This window comes from Protopterus annectens, chromosome 2.part0 (genome assembly GCF_019279795.1).
Source record: "Protopterus annectens isolate FY-2018-M chromosome 2.part0, PAN1.0, whole genome shotgun sequence".
Lineage (NCBI taxonomy): Eukaryota > Metazoa > Chordata > Ceratodontiformes > Protopteridae > Protopterus > Protopterus annectens.
The window spans coordinates 1664155240-1664171001 of NC_056728.1; positions in this window are offsets into that span (position 1 = coordinate 1664155240).

Genomic DNA, 15762 nt, shown 5'->3' on the forward strand with positions numbered 1-15762 from the left:
TATAACTCATGAATATAGGCTTTGCTTTATGTTATTTAATGTTATATCCCTATCCCAAAAGACTTGAAAATGTCTCAAAATGTTCCACAACACTGACGTGCTTTTCTGCATCTGTCATGTACAAAATAATCTCTCTGTACATAAAGCCAACTTTGTTTGATTACCATACTGATTATATCCTTGTATTTCTGAGTCTCTTATTTTCTTTGCCAAATGTTCTACATATAAAGCAAGTAACAAAATGGAAGTGGACACTCTACATAATTCCTCTGTTCTAACACAACAAAGAGGAACCCACCTACATTAATTCTTGATTCTGATCCTTTATATATCTTCATAATTAATCTTACTGTATCAGAGACTGCAAATGCTTCCATTGCCCTACTCATAAAATCTCAGCTTGCTTTATCAAATGCTTTCTCTGCATCAAGACCCACTAACATCAATGGTATTTTCTTAAATTATGCTTCTGTCTGGATCATCATTGTTCTATTAATGTTGTCAAATGTTTGCCTCCCCTCCACAAAAATCACACTGAATCCATATCTGTCAATTTTTTGCAACATCTTTGACATTCTTTTAGTTAGTATAGATATAAATACTTTAAAAACATGGTTTAGAATAGAAATGGGTCTATATGAAGCTCAGTCAGATAGGTGCTTGCTGTCTTTGGGTAATACAACCACCACAGCTTTCTTGCAAAATGTCAATGCCTCCCCTCCCTTTAAAATACTGTTAAATAAAATCTTCCAGATCTTTATCACTTCCTTCCCTCCTAACTTCCGAACATCTACCGGAATACCACCTGTTCTTGGAGACTTTCCTGAAAATTGATTGTACATCACCATTTTTATCTCCTCCTACCTTAACTGTTAGTTGTTGAGCCTAATCTACCTCTAACCTTGCATAATTAAATCTTCTTTAATTATTTCCATTTATGCTCCGTATTTCTAAATTTCTCTGCTTTATACAAATTTTCATAAAATTTCCAAATTATCGAAAAAAAAACTCTATAGTATCCAGGATCTCTGTTTATTTTTGTTATAGGCTCCCTATGTTTGGCAAGAACCATTTATACTTTCTGTTGCCCAAGTCATGCTAAAGGTTTTTGTGCTCAGGGTTTTTATCAAAAAAGAGTTGCTTAACAGCAATCTTTCTGATCTCATGCATATTATCCAAGTACTCCTTTATTTTCCTTTAGCACTTTGCATTTGTGCATTGTCTTATTCTGTGAGAAGCCCCCTATTCTGCAATCCTTTAACCTATGTTAGCCCCTCAAATTAATTTCTGTTACTTATTACCTTATCTTTCTCTTTTATTTCTATCCTATTTTTAAACTCAATTTTTATTTTATCCCACTCATTAGCTATAATTTGTGAATATATTTCTCTCTTCCCTAATAACTCTCAAATTTCTACTACCAATTTAACAGGTAAATGGGAAATCACAAGTATCTCATTGTTACTTCATTACCCTGAATTTTATCAGTGCATGATCTGAAATAGTTATTAGATGTGTTAAGGTTTTCAATCAAATGTACACGTTTCTGTGAAATATAATTTCTGTCTAGTCTAGCCCAGTTATTGCACCTTGGGGAATAATATATAAATTCTGTCCAAATTCCTACTACTGAATTCACATCTTCCATAATAAATACTTTCATAAATTTCTTCAGAAATCTATCATTTTTGTTGCATTTTCCTTTCTAGACCCTAGATCTATACATCCTCATTACTGTAAATCAAGTTCCAGTCCTCACCAGTAAGTAATATTACCTGCTTAAAGCTGATTATTTCTCCAAAAAAAATCTGTAGTCTGGAGTGAATTTTTAAAGTCTGCCAACACATTATACTCCCAAAAAATATGTCCCAATTACATCTTTCTTCACCATCACTCCACCACCATTTGCAATCTATTTCAGGAAAAATTCTGTGGAGTCTGCTTGGGTTATAAAAATAACTATGCAAACACTTACAAGCAAAAATCCTAAATCTTCTAGACTTTGTTACATATTTGAGATACATACATATATCCTCTCATTGTTTCTTTGTGAATTGCTTATCCAGTTTCTCTTCCCAAGTCTTTCTAACCTTGTCTGATTGATTCATATAGTTATTGTGCAGTATTTATATGCCCTGCTAATTATCCATTTTCTAATGGCAGGTATTCTAGATTCATATAGCTCTATCAGTGCCACTGTTTCACTTAGGATCCCTCCATTCCTTTCTCTTGGCCTATAATCTGATATCAATCACTGATATAGGGACATTTTGGAAATTCTAAAAAAGTCTATATAAAGCAGAGAAACATGGAACTCAAGAAAAGATACAAATAAAAATGTTTATGGAAGAATTAAATATGATAAGGTTAGAGGTAGATGAGGCTCAATTACTAACAGTTAGGATAGGAAGAGATGAAATAAAAATTGTGATGTATAACCAATCTACAGGAAAGTCCCCAGGAATAGATAGTATTACTGTGAAAGTTTGGAAGCTAGGAGGGGAAAACTGATAAAGATCTGGAAGGTTTTGTTTAACAATATTTTAAGAGGAGGATAAATACCAACATTCTGGAAGAAATCGGTGGTAGCTGTAATACCTAAAGAGGGTAAAAATCCATCAGCTCCAGCTTCATACAGGCCCATTTCAATACTAAATCATGATTATAAAGTTTTCATGTCTATAATGGCTAAAACAATGGCAAAAGAAATGCCAAAATTGATAGATGTGGATCAATGTGGTTTTGTGGAGGGGAGGCAAACATTTAACAACACTAACAGAACACTGATGATCCAAAGGGAAGAATAATGTAAGAAAATACCATTGTTGTTGGTGGATCTTGATGCAGAGAAAGCATTTGATAGAGTAAGCTGGGACTTTATGAACAGGGCAATGAAAGCATTTGCATTTCCTGAAAAAAATTATAAGCATGATTAGGAGGATATAAGAGGAATTGAAGGTGAAAATTGAAGTGGGTGGGGTCTTCTCTGATAATTTCTGCTTGAGCAGAGGAAACAGGCAGGGGGTGTCCTCATTCTCCTTTGTTATTTGCATTATATTTAGAACCATTGGCAAAGTAAATAAGGGACTCAGAAATTCAAGGATATAAATGATATGGTAGTCAAGAAAAGCTGGTTCTATTTGCAGATGATATTTTATACCTGACAAAACCATAAAGAGACATTACAGTGTTGTGGAGCATTTTGAGACCGTTTCAAATCTTTTTGGGATACTAAATTAATGGAGCTAAAACAAAGGCAATACAGTAGTTGTAAATTATGTACCAGCGTATGAATTGGTTCAGCAATATCTATATTTATAGGGACATGATAAAATGAAATATTTAGGAATATGGATTAAAAATTAGTCCTTTGTGGCAGCTAAGGATATGTGAGAAGAGACTAAAAATATTTTTGTTTATTTATTTGACATTTGTTTACTGGGACAGTCTGGGTCAACAGAGCCCAATTTCAGCAGAGGCTCAGGGAGAAAAGCTCCACATACAGATAAACATTGAAATGTAAAATATACAGATGTATAATCACTGCAATGTAAAGTACACATACAACCATTTAAAACATTACAAGACATACTAATGGCATTAAAATTCATTCTAATAGACTTCTGGTATGATTGCGAGAACTCAACTGACAGTGTAACATGGGACATGTGATGTGGAACTAAGTTATTGTACAAAAAACTTTTAGGAGTTCAAGTTAACAATCAAGATTACAGGTTAAGATTCCAAAGTGTATGGAAGTTATAATAAACTTCTCATAATGTTGCAGTAAACAACTCATGTTAGATATGTGTAGATAACTTAGTTCCTGGCAGACAAGGTGTCTTTTTGCATATTCCTGATTTACCTGTTTGCGGTATTACTGTTTACTGCAAAGTTACTTAGGAGATGAGAATCATGTTACTCTAGATCCTACAAGAAAGTTAACATGGTTAAAATTATGGGAGAAATAGTACTGCAGTTAGACAGTACAGACCCAGTGGGAGTTTAAAGATAATAAAGTCGGTGCAGACTGACTGGGAGTTTAAGGAGACAGAAAGAAAGAGGGTGGAGCTAGTCTGGAAGCAGAGACAGAGCTGGAATTAACATGGAGTTGTGCAGGTGCAGAGCCATGTGTTATTTAGATAATCGTTTAAAGAGGCTTTGAAGGGTGTTAGGCCTGGTATTGATCTGGTAGGTAGGGGTACAGAATTCCATAATTCTGAGACAAAATATGAGTATAGACTATGTCCTGGTCTTTTTGAAGGCTTAGATATTGCTAACAGGTTTTTGTCTTTCGATCATAGGGATCTGTTTAGTATGTAGGGTTGATTAGCTTCTGTAATGAAAGGCAGGTAGTGAGTTTGAAAATTAAGTTGTAGCTAGTTGGATGTAAACAAGTTGGTTGGGGAGTTCAAGCAATTTTAGTTCACATAGCAGTTTACAGTGATGTGTATGATATTTGGAGTTTGTGGCAAACTTTCCATTTTGGACGTAGAGGTTTTTAGATTGGCTAGAACAGTAGCACCATAGAGAAGGGAGGGAAGCAAAAAAGTTTTAACTAGGGTAACTTTGGTTGCAGTGCTTAGGCGGTGTTTTTTTTTTTCTGCATAGGTGTCCCAACTTCTGGTGAGTTTTCTTTCTGTTGTGTTGGATGTGGAGGTAAAAGGTAAGTTTATTGTTGCTAATCACTAACATTAGTTTTGTTCCCTGTAATATTTCAATGATAGTGTTATCAGCTGAGTAAATCTTAAATTGATCTGTGACAGAGGAGATATTTTTATGGTGAAAGAGTACTGGTTTATTTTTCTTGGGATTAAGGAAGGTTTGAGCATTTTTCAGCCAGGATTCAATGGCAGTGATAGACTTTTGTGTGCTGGGAAGTAGTTCAGGGACTGTGCAAGAGGTGCAGATAATGGTGGAATCATCTGCATATCGAATTACAGTTCCAGGGAAAGAGGAGGTATGTACATTGTTTGTGAATATATTAAACAGTATGGGGCCAAAGATGGATCATTGAGGGACTCCTGTAGGGTTATGGAGAAACGGTGAGAGTTTGTGTGACCATTTAACAACTTGTTTCTAATGTTTGAGGTAACTTTAGAACCACAGTACTGTGATATGGGAGAAACCTAGATTAGACAGTATGTTGAGGAGTAAGGGGTGAGACACCATGTCAGTGGTTTCAGAGAGATCAAGGAATACTGAGGATACATAGTATCCTGCATCTCTGGCCCTAGTCATGGTATCTGTAAAGGATATTAAAGCCGTGGATGTGTTATATGGCCAGATCAGAAACCATGTTGTGTTTGAGTTAACAGATTATTTTGCAATAGGTATTGTATTAACTGTTGGTAGACACATCTTTCGAGAATTTTGGATATAGGTGATAAAATGGATATGGGGTGGAAACTGAATGGTTCAGAGGAGTTCTCTCCTTTGTGGACTGGTGTGATGTGTGATAATTTCCATACGGTTAGAACTAGGGATTCAGATAGAGATCTGTTTAGTATGATACTAATTGGATAGGAGACTGAGTTGGCAGCAACTTTAAGGTACTGTGGTGGGAGATTATCAGCTGAGGTGGAGCAGGATTTTAGTAGTAGTCTCTTTATGGTAGCTGTGGGTATGGGCTGACATGTGAAAGAGGTTTGGTTGTTGCAGTCTAGATTGTCAGTTGTTGGAAGGCTGGGTCAGAGCTAGATGATGGAATGTTGGTGCCTAGATCGGTGGATGAGTGGGGAGGGGGGGGGTCTAGTGTTGAAGGTATTAGTAGGTATGGATTTTATAAAGTGCTTGTTAAAGTCTTTGGCTATCAGGGACATTGGGGCATCAGGTGATGAGGAGTGTTCTTTATTTGTACCTGGGTTGAGTATGGTTGATATTGAGTACCAGAATCTTTGGGGGTTGCTTTTGTGATGGACTTGAAGGTGTGAATAATAAGATTTCTTATTTTGTTTACTATTTTTGTCACGTTATTGCAGTATTGAAGTGGATGAGATTTTGTTCCATTTTGTTTAGTTTTTGGGTGTCCCAGGCTAGGTCTCTTTGTTTCATTAGATCTTTACAGTCTTTGGTGAGTCATGGGGCTGTATTCTTTTTGATTCTTTTTATACTTATGGGGGAAAGAGTATCAAGTATGTGTAAGAAGGTGGTGTTGAAGTACAGCATGGCATCATTAAGAGGTAGCAGTTTAAGGGATGTCCAGTTTATTTTTAATAGTAGATCATTACATTTTGTTGACTGCATTTAGTTGTGTTTCTGATTTCATGGTATGTGCTTTTAGTCCCTGGGTGTTAGCTGTAATGCTAATGTGGGTAGGTCATCACTAAGAGAAACAGGCAGTGTACCTGAAAAGGGAAAATTGGTTGGATGAGATAGTAGGATCCAATCTAGTGTAGACTGGTGGGTGAAATCTTTGTTATAATGAGTTGGGCTTTTGGGAAAAGCCATATAGATTAATACTATTTAAGGGGGGGGGGGGTCAGATGCAATGGAGTGCCAATTACTTTTGTCTCCTAGGATGATTGTTTCATAATTGATTGGGATGTCCAGGATAGTATATCTTCCAGGACAGGTATATTGTGTCCTGGTGGTATATATACTACTATGATGCAGATTGTTTTAGTTTTGTTGTTGTTGAGGTTGAGGAAGGTTATCAGTATCTCAGCATGGGAAAAATTTAGTATTTTGCTATTATAGGGTGTAATTTTGAGTGCAGAGGGTTATCCCTCCCCCTTTCTTTCTAGGTCTGTCTAATCTAGTAATGGCAAAGTGAGGTGGTGTTATTTAGTGTCTTTTACATTGGAATGTAACCATGTTTCTGTCAGGGCTACTATATCAGGTTTATTTTGATATATCCAGTATGCAGTGGGGTTAGGGCAGCCACGGTGGTGCAGCGGTTAGCGTTGCCACCTCGCAGCAAGAGGTTCTCCAGTTCGATCCTTGGCTGGGGTGCCTTCTGTGTGGAGTCTGCATGTCCTCCCTGTGGTCATGTGGGTTTCCTCCGCGTGCTCCAGTTTCCTCCCACATTCCAAAGACATGCTGTAGGTGGATTGGACACTTAAATTGGCCCTAGGCATGAGTGTGTGCATGTGTGTGCCTTCTGTGGAAGGTTGGGCACCGGGCAGGTAACTCGACACAGGTAAAACTCCACTGCCAATCATGAGCAGACAGGTGATCCGCTGTGGTGACCCCTAACCGGGAAAAGCCAAAAGAAGTATGCAGTGGGGTTATTTTGTTACATATATTCCGTAGGTTCAGTGTTATGTTTAGGTTTTTTTTGAGGGGTTGATTTTGGGATTAGGATTTGAAGGGGGGGGCTGGGTTAGGATGCATGTCTCTACTTTGAAGCAGAATGGAGATGAAGTATAAGTACAGTGAAACATGTTTTTTATCAGATGATGGGGAAAGGGGTATAAACTGGGGTTTAATGAGAGCGGTGGTGACAAATTTTGTGATTGAGAGATATGGGAGAGTATAGAGAAAGAGTTGAGAGGAGATGTGTGAGAAGGTGCCTTGTTTATAAGGGTGATGGGTAATGGAGGTTAGTGATGAGTAACAGTCTGTGGGGGTTTGTGAGGATATTGTAGTAGTCAGGTTAATGACTAAACGCAAGGAGGTTAAACAGGATAAAAGAAACATATGTAGTTGTTGGTACTGCACAGATGGTATTGATTGGCAGTTTTGCCCGAAAGACAGAAGAGGTAGGCATAGCTCTGGTAGAATGTGACCTCTTACTCTGTCGGGAAGTTGTTTGTTCTGGGATTTGTAGGTAAATGTAATGCAATCTGGCAACCATCTAAAAAGAGTGGTCTTAGCACCTTTTTTTTCTGGTCTGAGAAGGAGACAAATAATTGGTCAGTCTTCCTAAAGTTTTGTGTTCTGTGCAAATAGAAACATAATTGCCTATGAATATCAAGATCAGTAGTGTCCAGCCCACGGGCCGCATGCAGCCCTCAGACCTCTTCCATGCGGCCCGTGACCCTTAAATTAAAATTTTACTTTTTTTTTTGTAATGGTTGCGTCCTTTCGCAGGTGTGCGCATGCACCAAACCACCCTCCTGTTAGTTTTCACGCTGTTAGATGTATTCGCGGGAAAGGAAGAGCTGACTTGCGTCCTTTAGCTGGTTTGCGCATGCGTGAAAAGCACCCTTCCATTAGTTTTCGCGCTGATAGTTGCATTCGCGGCAAAGAAGAGCTGAGGGAAGACGAGAGCATCGCGCCGAAGAAAAGTTGAGAGAGATCGAGAGAGGGAATTGTAATTTTTACACACCAACTACTACACTAGGTAAGTTAAGTATGTAGTGAGCACAATATTGAAATATAGGTGTCACTACAGCTCCCTTAATGGATACGCTACTATATGTTCTTCACCATTCCTCTGAGAGGTGGGATTCTTACACTTTCAGATACATTTTTTTCTTGTATGTGATGTCTGCAGAGTTTGCATATTCTCCCTGTTTTACATTCATTACAGTAAGATACGTCCAAAACACATACATTGCGTAACATACTATGAATAAAACAAAACAAAGAAAAAATATATAAGCATGTTGTAAATTTTACAATGTAAAAGCTATGTTCATGTGAATTAATATATACAGCTGTACAAAAGTTTAAAATTTTGAATTGAAAGCTCTGTTACTTAGCCTGAATTGTGAAAGCATGAACATTTGGTTTCCTCAAAGAAGGTATCTTTGAAGAAAGACTGTTTGAATGTTTCTACAATTTGATAGGCATTTCCTTCTGGAGAAGGCTTTCCCTCTTAGTGATAGTTTGAATTTGGACCTGGAAAGTATAAGCAAGTTAGACTGGTTGTTTCTAAGTGTGTAATTTAGGTCTCTCAGAGGTTGTATCATTTTGAGAGGACAGTATCCTATTGTAAGAATTTTGAGTATATGTTCCTAGTTAGCAGGTGTGCTACCTACTGTTGTTAGGCAGTGCATTGCCTGAAATAGTTCACAATGGTCTTCCTTTGGCCAGCAAGCAGTGCAAATTTGCATATCTTTAATTCTGTTTACTGTAATTTTTAACAGTTATAAATAGAGTGTTTGCTGAGTGCCGATAGGAGACATTCTAGCGTAGGAAAGAGAACATTTTTAGATGCACATTTATAGGAAGTAGGGGGTAGGAAGTGGGATATTCTGTAGCATAGTTTTAATTGAGAAAAAACTTTGACAGTAACTTTGTGTGATTACTGACGTTGAGAAGATTAACCAGTGTTATGCTTAGGTATTTCTGCTCTTCTTCCTTGGAAATATTATTGCCTTTTGCATCTTTATTAGCTCTGGTAATGGTTGAAGTTTCTTTACACTTGCTAACAATACATCAGTCTTGATGGAGCTGACTAGTATTGTGCTTGAAGACAAGCACAGAGGTCAGAGAAAATTTGATTACAGATTTGTTGGGACTGATGTGTATTGCTATCTTCACCATATATGGTAGTATTAAGCTGTAGATTAGATTGATTGGTCCCTCAATTGAGTTCATCGGTTCTATGGAGTTTGCTTTTTGAAGTGTTTTTCTTGTGGCAATCAGCTTTGCTTTGTGGAGGTTTAAGTTGCTGACTTTCATGAGGAGAGGAGGGAACTCTTACCTGGTGGTGCCGTATAGGGCTAACAACCCTTATTTGCTTCTGAAAGTAGTAGACCTATATTATCCCTGAACTATGTATTGCATCCTTCTCTGTTTTGTTTTCTGGTGCAGAAATCAGGTGTGATGGTGCTTTGGACCCTATTGCATTAGTTTAGGAAGATTGAGCAAGCTGTTTGCTGCTTTCGTTTTGTGAAAAGACTGACCTGGTAGCCCATGAAGCAAACGTTTGAGTTGTTAATTGGATCTTTCAGAGTCTGATGGTAAGCCACTCATTGGAAAATGTAGTAGAGGTGTAGCTGTTTGCCATGCTTGATCAGAATGCCATCATTGCAGACATGTATGTGGTGGCCACACCTTTACCCCATATTGTCTCAACCCCAGCTTCAGGAGCTGGCCATGCTTTAGTTTAGTAAGTTTGAACTTAAAAGGATTTTGCCTTTTGATCCTTTGCAGTTGTACTGTCTGACTCCTTCCATGCTGTTGATTCTCTGTTTGGGATCCAGCTCAATCACAGCCCATGAAGGAGGGCATCAATTGATTTTATCAGAAGTTCTTACGATGTAAAGTGATCTTTGAGGGGATTGTCCTTGATGGATTCTAAATCCCCTGCTGCTTCCATGCTTGTGGGCAGCCAGTATATCCAACCGGTTTGGAGATGTTCATCATGCTGATCACTGCTGCAGTAGCCTTAGTTGTATGGGTTGTATCCTGCCTAGGATGTAAAAGCTGGCCAGAATCCAGAGCTTCAGGGTGCCTTCCACGTACCTACTCAGTCAGCTTGAGCTGACTAAAAGACATGTTTTGGTGCCAAGCCTTTCAGAGCTTTCCTGACACTGAAAAGTACACTCCTGAAGTTTTCAAAGATTGGCAGTCAGCTTGTTCTATTAACTTGCTGGACAGAAGTTCCCTTTGGGGAGAAAATGCTTTAATTTAAAAAAAAAATCTTTTTTTTATAACTCCTTTCCTGTTCAGGAAATGTATTTTAAAGCTAAGAGTTTGTGTTTTAATGGACTATCATAAGGCCATACTATACTTTTAAACAAGAGCGCTGTTTTTCATGTCAATTTCAGTTATTTTAAACAACTTCTACATTTTTTTTCTGTGGAGTAATTGTGTTTTTTACTTTTTTGGCGCTTTCAGGTTTTTTTAAAGTGCTTTTTACTCTTTTATGTGTAAAAAAGTGAGTTTTAAAGACTTAAGTTTTACTGGCTCTTGTTGCTTGTTTTCCCTGGGAAAGAGGCACCAGTTTTTGCATGACTGTGGAGTAAACTGTCGGTCTCATAATTGGTGGTACTTCTAGCCACAAAAAGAAAAGGTTAAGTAAGCATTCTAGCAATTTTCATCAGCCACAGGTGGGTGACTTTGCTGTGGCCATTATTTGTACCTTAGACAACTCCTCTTTTACCCTCAGGTCCCTCTGGTATAGCAACTGCAGCCATGATAGACTAGGGGTTAGCCATGTCCACTGTGGCTGTTGAGGTCCCCTCAGTGGACAAGGGAGAGTCCCTGGTCCTGGGAGAGGGAACAGGGATGGCTTCCCTTTTTTGCCAGAATGTTGTGTCCAACTCTGAGGAAATTGATGCTGCTATTAAATAACACTGTTGGCATCATTGTTCCTGTCAAGAAGAAACAGAAAACTAAACATGTATCTACTCCTCCTCCTAATTTCCGTAGGATAAGTTTACTGGGATCTGACTCGGGCTACTGATCCTCCTTATATGACGGTTTCTGGTAAATGAAAGAGGGATGCCTCTCTTCTCCTGAAGAGATTCAGGATTCTATATTTGGATAAGAAGAAGGGGCAGGCAATGGATTTTCTCTTCGGATTTCTGATTCAGACTTGGAGCCCAGTTTCTGAATCTCCCTGTGTGTGTGTGTGGGGGGGGGGGGGGTTCTGTTTCTCACACTATTTCCAGAATGTGCCATTGTTTTCTGCAAGAGAACACTGAGGTTTCTCCAGTCCCTCAAGAAATACAATGAGCTGCTAACAGGAAATTTCAAGAACCTTCACCCATTCCTCCAGTTCTGTCAGCTTTGGAGGATATGTTACTGCCTGCCATTTTCCTGGCACCCAGCCAGCTGCCCCTAAAAATGCAGATGGGATGTATAAAGTCCATCAGTCTGTTAATTCTTTTATACTCAAAATCTGACTCATCAGTTGTAGCTTTAGTTAATCCTACTGGTGCCAAACATTTATTTAATTATAATCCAACTGTTTCTGATGAGGATGGGAAGATTAAGTTTGGGGAAAAGTCTGTTCTGCAACGTTCATGTTTAGGATTTTAAATTGTCAGACTCATATGTTTGTTCTAACTGTGAACGTATGAATGTTTTGTGTGCTTTTTTTTGTGAGAAAAAAATAAGTCTTTACATTTACTTTTATTGTATAACTCACTACTTATTGTTTACAGCAGGACTGGTTTACAGTTACACTGATATTGGCATGAGTATCAAATTAGATTACATGTGCTAGTTAGTATTTTAGGCAGTTCCCAAGGGATAAGACATTGTTGTCATATCCTTGTAAACCAAATTCTTGATTTTTAGTGAGATTGTAATGTCCTTTATCCCTACTTGTTTCCCAGATTTAGGGGCATAGAAATGCCGGCTACATCTTAATCCTACCACAATAAGCTCAGCTAGAGTGTTACAGGATAACATCTTGTCTCATGCAGAAACTTTTATATATAATCAAGTTGCTTCCTCCTCCATGTACACAGGATGGCTTTGGCAGTGCAGTGTCTTATTTTTCATCAGCGGGCCTTGTGTGATATGAACGAAGTAAGGCAGAGCACCATCTTTGTTTTCAACACTTAATTTTTCTCTACTTCGTGTATCTGCATAAATGAGGCTTAGTTTAACTTAAAAAGTGTAATAACTGGGTGCAGCATTCTTCTGTGAAGCCTCAGAGATCTGCATAGTGGTGACATATTCCTCATACATGGAAATGCAAGTCACCACTGCCTCACAAGTGACATTGGCTGTCAGTGGATAAGGTTTAGCCATGTTGTCCTTTTCATGATTTCCCACTATCTGAATCCAATCAGTTTTGTAATTCTCACATGAAGTGTTGTGTTCTTTCCAAATGTGTTATCTGGGACAGAGGTTTCCTGCTTTAAAGTTAAGAGTTGCATCCTGTTTTGTTTAGCTGCATTTGTTGGTTAGATGGGCCATGCATATCACAGGACTCCCAAGTGTGAAACTTTAGTTTAGCTGACATCCTAACCAAGCCATGCATTTTATTTAGTTTTTGGTGGCAGCAAAGAATTCTTCCACTATGTTAAATGCATAACTGTTTTCAAGCATTGAACAGCCTGAAGTGCAGAAATATAATTTTTAGTTCAGAATGTTTTTTTTTTTTTTTTGGAGTAAGTTAATATTTTGCTTTTCCATCACATAACTTGTTGACTTCATGGAATGGTGATATTACCTAAAGTAACCACCAGGAAGTCCATCTGCAATGCAAGTTGGCAGAAAAGGGGATATTCCTCATCAGTAATTTAGTTTATTTATTTATTAGTTTATTTATTTATCACTGTGAAGGGAATTGAGGAAAAGCCTAAAAAGGTATGTATGCCACATTTCTAGATACTGCAGAGGAGTACATGTGCAGACTTTCCAAAGGGGTGCTCAGTTTGAGAATACCACTGATGAACCTTCTGTTATCTTCACACCAGCCTGAGCAGACAACAGTGCAAAAGCAAGAAATATTGCCAGTGCCATATTTCAGGGACAGATTCCAAAGCTAGAAATGTGCCTTTCCAAAGGGGTGCTCAGTTTGAGAATACCACTGATGAACCTTCTGTTATCTTCACACCAGCCTGAGCAGACAACAGTGCAAAAGCAAGAAATATTGCCAGTGCCATATTTCAGGGACAGATTCCAAAGCTAAAAATGTGCCTTTCCAAAGGGGTGCTCAGTTTGAGAATACCACTGATGAACCTTCTGTTATCTTCACACCAGCCTGAGCAGACAACAGTGCAAAAGCAAGAAATATTGCCAGTGCCATATTTCAGGGACAGATTCCAAAGCTAGAAATGTGTCTTTCCAAAGGGGTGCTCAGTTTGAGAATACCACTGATGAACCTTCTGTTATCTTCACACCAGCCTGAACAGACAGTGCAAAAGCAAGAAATATTGCCAGTGCCATATTTCAGGGACAGATTCCAAAGCTAGAAATGTGCCTTTCCAAAGGGGTGCTCAGTTTGAGAATACCACTGATGAACCTTCTGTTATCTTCACACCAGCCTGAGCAGACAACAGTGCAAAAGCAAGAAATATTGCCAGTGCCATATTTCAGGGACAGATTCCAAAGCTAGAAATGTGCCTTTCCAAAGGGGTGCTCAGTTTGAGAATACCACTGATGAACCTTCTGTTATCTTCACACCAGCCTGAGCAGACAACAGTGCAAAAGCAAGAAATATTGCCAGTGCCATATTTGAAGGCCAGATTCCAAAGCTAGAAATGCGCCTTTCCAAAGGGGTGCTCAGTTTCAGAATACCACTGATGAACCTTCTGTTATCTTCACACCAGCCCGAGCAGACAACAGTGCAAAAGCAAGAAATATTGCCAGTGCCATATTTCAGGGACAGATTCCAAAGCTAGAAATGTGCCTTTCCAAAGGGTGCTCAGTTTGAGAATACCACTGATGAACCTTCTGTTATCTTCACACCAGCCTGAGCAGACAACAGTGCAAAAACAAGAAATATTGTCAGTGCCATATTTCAGGGACAGATTCCAAAGCTATAAATTTGTCTTTCCAAAGGGGTGCTCAGTTTGGGAATACCACTGATGAACCTTCTGTTATCTTCACACCAGCCTGAGCAGACAACATTGCAAAAGCAAGAAATAGTGTCAGTGCCATATTTCAGGGACAGATTCCAAAGCTAGAAATGTGCCTTTCCAAAGGGGTGCTCAGTTTGAGAATACCACTGATGAACCTTCTGTTATCTTCATACCAGCCTGAGCAGACAACAGTGCAAAAGCAAGAAATATTGCCAGTGCCATATTTCAGGGACAGATTCCAAAGCTAGAAATGTGCCTTTCCAAAGGGGTGCTCAGTTTGAGAATACCACTGATGAACCTTCTGTTGTCTTCACACCAGCCTGAGCAGACAACAGTGCAAAAGCTCCCTTCACTCTGGAATAAAATAAAATCCCAGTCCAGGTTAGGCAGAGTCCCTCATTGACTCTCTTCAAGAGGAATCTTGATGAGTGGATAGGAGATCGTAGGTTTACCCCGGGTATCACTTCTGTGTCACTGATAGACAGAGGCACAGTATGCTAACCTTGAAAAAGGGCATAGCAAAATAAATTTAAAATGGGTGGCAAAAGCCAAACACATTCTGGCTAGGCTTATAAATGTCCTAGGGCAGATAGCCTAGTATGAACCTATGAACCTATGAAAAGCAAGAAATATTGCCAGCGCCAAATTTCAGGGACAGATTCCAAAGCTAGAAATGTGCCTTTCCAAAGGGGTGCTCAGTTTGAGAATACCACTGATGAACCTTCTGTTATCTTCTCACCAGCCTGAGCAGACAACAGTGCAAAAGCAAGAAATATTGCCAGTGCCATATTTCAGGGACAGATTCCAAAGCTAGAAATGTGCCTTTCCAAAGGGGCGCTCAGTTTGAGAATACCACTGATAAACCTTCTGTTATCTTCACATCAGATGTAGCATGTCTTGAATAATTTCAGGGACATATTCAAAAGCTAGAAACTGAAGAAACATGAGCGCTTTGGACAACATATGAGCATTAAGGACATGATGGAAGACATGGACATCTTTAGGAAACCAGCAAAATCACAGGTATGATCTCATACAAATTGAAGGGTTCATACTTGTTAATTTTTTTTTTTTTTTTTTTTTTACAAATAAACTTTGTTAAACTAAGATGTTAGATTTAACTGTTATTTAAGCATTAGAATGAGATATTGAATATTAGGGCAAATATTATGCATTTATTACATTGTTCAAATTCACCTACAATACAGCCAGGGGGTCTACTTTGGTCGCCCGCGACAGCGATACAGTTAACTATATGATATATTTTACATGCGGCCCCCAGACAATTTCTGTTGACTCAATGTGGCCCCTGCAAGTGAAAAGGTTGGACACCCCTGATCTAGATGGTGTAACATATACTCTGCCTTATTGCCATAGTTAGGGA